This window comes from Heterocephalus glaber, unplaced genomic scaffold (genome assembly GCF_053883595.1).
Source record: "Heterocephalus glaber isolate CG9 unplaced genomic scaffold, H.glaber_assembly_v1.0 deba00001542, whole genome shotgun sequence".
NCBI classification, from domain to species: domain Eukaryota; kingdom Metazoa; phylum Chordata; class Mammalia; order Rodentia; family Bathyergidae; genus Heterocephalus; species Heterocephalus glaber.
In genome coordinates this window covers 7,787-14,940 of record NW_028258335.1, presented here as the reverse complement: position 1 = coordinate 14,940, position 7,154 = coordinate 7,787, and positions in this window count along the sequence as shown.

The window sequence follows — 7,154 nt, the reverse complement described above, 5'->3', positions numbered from 1 at the left end:
ATCTCCTACCTAAACCCTACCCACACCTGGCTTCATTTTATTTTTTTTTCCACATGAATTTATTCTTAATAACACTAACGATTTTTATAAAATGATGTTTTATGATATATATATATATATATTTTGGTACTGGGGATTGAACTCAGGACCTTGTGCTTGCACAGCAGGTGGTGGAACCACTGAGCTAAATCCCCGGCCCTTTTATGATATATTTTATGAACTACTACATTTAATTTCACATTTATGATATAAATGAGCCTAAAATACAGAGTTTACTGTGCACGAGCATAGCCTTTCAACTACCATCATAAGACACCAGACTGGTACCTTTGTTTTACTTTCCTTTTTTTTGAGACAAGGTCTCATTATGTAGTTCAGTTCAGACTGGCCTTGAACTCACTATGAATCCCAGACTGGCCTTGAACTCCAAGTGATGCTCCTGCTTCAGCCTCCTGAGTGCTGGTATTAAAGGAATGTACTACCTACCATGTCCTGCAAAGTTCTCTCTTGATTTTGTATGTCCTATGAGTTTTGATCATATCTACCATTATATATCTACAATTATAATATCATGCTCAATATTCAGTCCCCTAAAATTCTTAGCAACCAGTGATTCTTTTTTTTTTAATCCACTGATTCATTTAGTTCTTCATTGCTTTGTCTTTCTCAGAACATTGTACATTATGAAGAAGAGTTTTGTTTTTTTTTTAAAGTCCTGGGCATGTAGCTCAGTGGTAGAGGCCTTAGTGTTAGGAGGTGCATTTGGGTTGGAAGGGTGGATCAGTGTGGGCCTGACTCGGAAGGATGTATCTCTCTCCCCAGCTCCTCCCTTGATGCTACACTTCCAGGGAGCCATGAGGTGAGCAGCTACTCTGTGCTAGTCCCTTTTGCCATGCTGCTTCTGCTGTGAGCCAGCAGACTGTGCAAGGACTGAGACTACTGAAACAGAAGCCAGAATAAATCTCTCCTCCGTGACGTTTCACGTGTTGAGTATTTTGTCCCAGGGATGAGGAAAGTAACTAAGACACCAGGATAGCAAAACAATAGCAACAACAATAACAACAACAAAAAACACAGCAACAACAAAAGACCCTTGTAAGATGCTATCCCATTATACTTTATGGTATAAATGAAAAGAACTGGTGATCAGTCAATAGTCTCATCTTTGGTCCCTAAGCAGTTCCAGTGCTGAACAATAGAATCTCTTCACACTGTTTACTGACCAAACAAGGCAGTGCTTAGTAGTGCATTTGTAGGAACTGCATTTGGATTAGTGCTACAAGATAAATCAAGAGATCCCAAGGTAAAATTCAAGAACAAGCCAGTCTAAATCAATATGCTGAAAAACTGATCTGTGCACTCTTTTTGGAGGACTTGGCCATGTTCAAATTGGGCACCCTGCAAGCTTGTGGATGGCAACTGCTGCTGTTGTCAGGTTACTGTTAATAGGTTTAAAATGCCACTGTTTGTGCAGCTGTTCAATGCATTACATGATTCTCTGGCAAAAGGAGATCAGGGGCCAGGGATTTAGCTCAGTGGTTCCACTGCCTGTCCTGTAAGCGCAAGGACCCAGCACTGCCCCCACCCCCACCCCGGCCAAATTGTTGGTGTACTCAGGAGGCTGAGACAGGAAGATCACCAGGGCAGCCTGGGAAATTTGCTTAGACCATTTCAAAATTAAAAAAAAAAAAGGAGATCAGGACTGGGTGTGGTGGTGCACAGTTGTAATCCAGCACTCTGGGAGGGTGAGGCAGGAGAATTGCAAGCTCAAACCCAGCCTAGACAATTTAGTGTCTTAGCAAGACTGTCTCAAGATAAAAAAAAAAAAATTGAAAAGGGGATGTAACTCAGTACAAGGCCCTGAGTTCAATCCGGGTACCTAAACCAAAAACAAAGAATAGAAAAGAAAAGAATTGGCTTTACAAGGCTGGGGATGTAGCCCAGTAGCACAGCGCCTGGCTGGCAAGTCCAAGGTCCTAAATTCTATCCCAGGTAAAAAAAAAAAAAAGACTTTACTCTGATAAACAAAATGGAATGTGGTGACCTGAAAGAAACCCAGACAGGTGAAGATCTGAATACCTCCTTACTAAGGAACTGCCAAACTACTTCCAGAAGCAGAGAAAAGACCTTGGTCTTTGATTCTAGGCTTTCACTATACTTCTTTTAATTAAGTGGTTGTCCACTGGGGCACATTTTGTCCTGCTGGGGGACATTCGGCAGCGTTTGGAGACATTTTGGATTGTGACACCTGGGATGGTGCTGGTGGTGTGTGGTGGACAGAGACTGGAGACCGAGAGCTGTGAGGGTCCCACAGGGCATGGCAGCCCCACCACTGCATTGCCCACCCCAACAGCAACAAGCTGGAGAAATTGCCTTGCACTGTGCACAGCCACAGATGCACTACTTTTCAGCATGCTGGTTTTCAGCACTTACAAGCATAATCACATCTCCTTTTCCCTTTGTCCTCCTGGAGCTACTCAGTGTTCTCTCCTTGGACCAGGCTGATGGTGTCAACTACGTGCCAGGGACTGCTCTGGGCACTAAGGTTCCAGCTCTGAACCAAGCAGGTGAGGTCCCTGAGGTCCTGAAGCTCATACTCCAGCTGGAGAGTCGCTAAGCAAGCAAGGAAGGAAAGGGAACATCAGACGGAATTAAACAGCAGGCAGAAGGTTGAGGATTTAGCTCAGTGGTTCTACCGCCTGCCTTGCAAGCACAAGGTTCCGTGTTTGATCCCTGGTACAAAAAACAAAACAAAACAACCCCCCCAAAAAAACCCCACACAGCAGGCAGAAAATAGAAAGAAAGTGAAAAACTAGAGTGACTTAAGTCACTAGAGTAACTTAGGTTTGAGGGTCAGGAATAGTCTTCCCTGGGGAGGTGACACAGAGGCTGGGCCTAAATGTCACATGAGAAGGAGAACATTTCAAGTAAAAGAAATAGCCTGTAAAAACCCAAAGATAGGAGGAATGAGTTTGTTGAACGCAGAAAAACCAGTGTGGCTACAAAATAGACAGGAGTAGTAGAGATGAGATGGAAGAAGATGGAAAGGGTAAGATACCAGTCTAGAGGCTGGGTATGTTGGTCAGTGGCATAGCGTTTGCCTAGCCTGCTCTAGGGCCTGCTCTAGGTTCAATCCCCAGTGCTACAAAATAAATAAAAAGCCACTGTATCTTTTTTTAAATGGTGGCAAAGTTTCACATTTATTAATTAAAGATAGGAAAAAACAGGCTCTGCAGAGCAAGTTTGGGCCAAGCAAAAATAGACAAAGGGGAAAAAATTAAAATAAAAATACCCTCTACAACATAGGATGGGCTACTGTGAAGAGACACGATAGCTGCCATTGTATTTTACAAACAAAAGAATACCACTCTGTGTGAAGCAGGGTAAGGAGTCTGGGCTTATAATGAACACAGTGGAAGTCTTTGGAAGTGTGGTAAGGTCTGTCTTTCACTAAGATGACCTTCGTTGTTATGGAGAGAATGTGTGGGTTGAAGGGAGAATAAAGAGGATCCATGAAGAAACCACTGCAAGGGGTGAGATGGAGGTCCTGGGTCTTCATGGCTTGCAGACTTGAGCGAGAGAAGTGAGAATCAAGGGAGGGTGACTCCTGGTTTTAGTTCAAATACTAGAAACAGAAGATCAAGAGATGAGCTACCTTCAGAGGGTGACAGGTGTAGGACTGGGGAATAGGAACTCTGCTGCATTTGCAATGTCTAGAGAGATGCAGGAGGAGAGGTCTGTTAGGCAGAGGTTAGGGAGGGAGATGTATTCTGTTTCGGCTGTGGATAGTATGTCTGTGTGCATGCATTTATTTATTTAGTAGTGCTGAGGATCAAAGCCAGGACCTGCGGCTGCTGGGCAAGTGCTTTACTGCTGAGCTGCACCTCCACACCCCTGTAGACAGTGCTTAAATCCCAACATAGATGGGATCATTCAGAGAAAGAACACACAGCAGAGTTGTCTCAAGAAGCAAGCTTTGGGGGCCCTCCATGTTTAAAGTAGCGAAGTAGCGAAGGAGGCACTGGCTAAGGATATTGGGCAAGAACACCAAAGCGTGAGGAGACCAGGTAGTGGTAGCTCAGCAAAGAGAAGGGGGTGTTTCAGTGAGACTGGTAACTCAACATGGCAGATTGAATGTACATATCTGAGCCTGTGATGCATGCTTGTGGTCAGTTACTTGGGAGGCTGATGCAAGAGGATCAAGAGTTTGAGGCCAGCCTGGGCAACATAGTGAGACTCTATCTAAAAAAAAAAGAAGGGCTGGGGATTTAGCTCAGTGGTTTCACCACCTGCTGTGCAAGCACAAGGACCCAAGTTCCATCCCTGGTACCCACCCACCCCCCCAAAAAAGAAAAAAAAGTATCTCTGTTACTTCCCAAAGCCCTGCTAAAATGACAGCAAGAGGGCTGGGAATGTAGCTTAGCAGTGCAGTGTCTGTCTGGCAAGCGTGAATCCCTGAGTTTGATTCCTGGTACAAAAAACAAAACAAAACAGAAAACAGTAGACATTTTTTTTTAAAATGCATACATCCTCAAGGATGGGTAAGGAGATGATGTTTTGGAAACATAAAGGCACTAAGAAGACTGGTAATGGAAGCAGCAGACAGAGAAGGGTGAAGTCTAACAGGAGGAGAGGGTAAGGAGCAAGCTGAGGCTCCAGGAACCTGTGATCTTGGTGGCACAGACAGAGTAGAAACCAGGACTGGGTGACTCCCTCCTGCGCCGCTGTCACCAGCGTCCATGACACTGGAAGGTTATGCTCTGGGAGGCTGAACTTTGACTCTGGATTTTGGTGTACCAAGCAAGTTGATGAGTAAGTGAAATTCTGTGTGCTGAATGGCGAGGTCCCCCTTCCTGTAGATGCTGAGAGCTGGGTGTACACTCCCTAAGGGAGGGAGGTGAGAAAAGGCCTTCAGGAAGGGATCATCTCAGGAGAAGACTTCTGACCATACTGATGGTTAGGGTAGGTCTCAGTGAAATGAATGGGTCACCACTGGCTCACCCTGCAGTGGATGTCCCCGCCGGACACACATGCCCACTGGCGCAGAGCTTCCAGTCAGTGTTTCAGGGTCTTACTTCTAAGTGTTATTAGTCAGTCCTGGAGCAGACATTTGAGGAAAACTGCACTTTGAAAGAAAGAGACCAAAACAAACAACCAACATAAATAGACACGCCAAAGGAAAAGTCAATTCATAAAGCTATAAGAAATGCATAAAACACATATTTTCAATTATATCATCAGAGAAAAGATAAGAATTCACCCACAAGCAAGTCTTAAGAAGACCTCTGGGAAATTAAAAATTAAATAGCAAAAATGAAACATGGCAGGTTTGGAAGACTAAGTCCAGGAAATTTCCCAGAATGAAGGAAAAAAGACAGATGGATTACAGAAAAGATAGGAAAATCAGATGATCATTCCCCAAAGTCTGACTACTACTAAAAGTTTCAGGAAAAAAAAAAAGATTAGAGTAGATGCAGGGAGAAAATTATTACAGCAATAATGCAAGAAAACTTTCCAGAACTGAAGAACACACATAGGTTTCATGAATCCATATCTGAGTATTCAAAACATAAATGAACAAAAACCTCACCCATAACAGATTTTGCTGGCATTTAACCTTAAGAACACAGAGGAAACCCCAAAGAGAAACAAAATCAGCGCAGAAGGATCAAGATTCAAGATGAAATTGGACTGTCAACAGCGATGCTGAAGACTAGAAGATTCTGAAGGAAAATGGCTTTCAATCTATAATTCTATACCCAGCCAAATGACTAAACAACCAGGAGATGGATTAAAGGTAATTTCAGATTTATAATGTGTAAAAGAGCTATTTGCCCGGTGTGGTGTGGCACACCTGTAATCCTAGCACTCTGAGAGGCTGAGGCAAGAGGGTCACAAGTTTGAGCTCAGCCCAGGCAACTTAGAGCCCCTGTCTTAAAAGGCGGCAGGAGTGTGTGTGTGTTCCACAATGATTTGGCTGTGAGAGGACATGTGTAGTGAAAACCACTCCCAAATCAAAGCCAAAGTGGAAAAGGAAAAGAATCATATTGATATTGTCGTATTTGGACATGTGCATTTGGACAAGTCCACTACTATCGGCAATCTGATCTACAGATGTGGTGGTATTGACAAAAGAACCATTGAAAAATTTGAGAAGGAGGCTGCAGAGATGGGGAAGGGTTCCTTCAGGTATCCTTGGGTCTTGACTAAACTGAAAGCCAAGATGAGCATGGTATCACCATCAATGATAACACGCTTACTGGGTTGTTTAAAAGTAGCTATGGTGAGGTAGAGAATAATGTGTACTGTGGATTTATGTGTTTCTGTGGTATTTTAAATGTTTCTAAGAGTTCATCTGTGCTGAGTCGAATTTGTGATGAATCTTTTAAGAGATCTACATGTCATGAATTGTGGTGTCATCTAATGTCTTTCCAAATGATTTGTTAATTTGGGGATAATTAAAGGTATTTCTTCAGTATTCACCTAAAACTTAGGGTTAATTCAAATTCTTAAACTTGGAAACTAAAAATCAATTTGTATTATTAATTTTTATTTTTTCTATTTTATAAAGACTTTTTATCTAACTGTTCTTAGTAGTTCATTTTACCTTTATATATAAATTTTTCAGAACCAGAGGAAGAGTGAAAAAGGCCTGATGGCTGTGAAAATAGCCAGGAACAGGTGGGTAAAAGTTTAAATTCATATTTCTGGTTTAATTTTGTTTTGTTTGCTTTAATAATGTAGTTTAGGCCAAATTAAATTACTTTTAGAATCCATAAGTCACAATATTTATTTAATGTTCTAATATTTTAGCTAATTATAGACAAGCTATTCTTAGAATCTATAGAAACTTGTAGCTAAGCTTTAGAATTGAGCCAGAATTTTTTTCTGAACAATGTCTGTGCTTCCGTCTGTATACTCTCCAATGTTAGAAATAGTGCAACAGTGACAACCCGAGTTGGATGCATGTTTAACAATGATTATTCCCGGAGCCTTGAGATTGGAGTTCCATGTTACCAACTGCTAGGTTAAGGATTCAGTTTGCCTCCTGGTCTCTAACAGATTCAGTGTCTACATTGAGGGGTCATCAAATCAACCCCGTTACCTATTAGGAGAATCATACCTTCCAAAATGATACTTTTGGTGTTTGGATA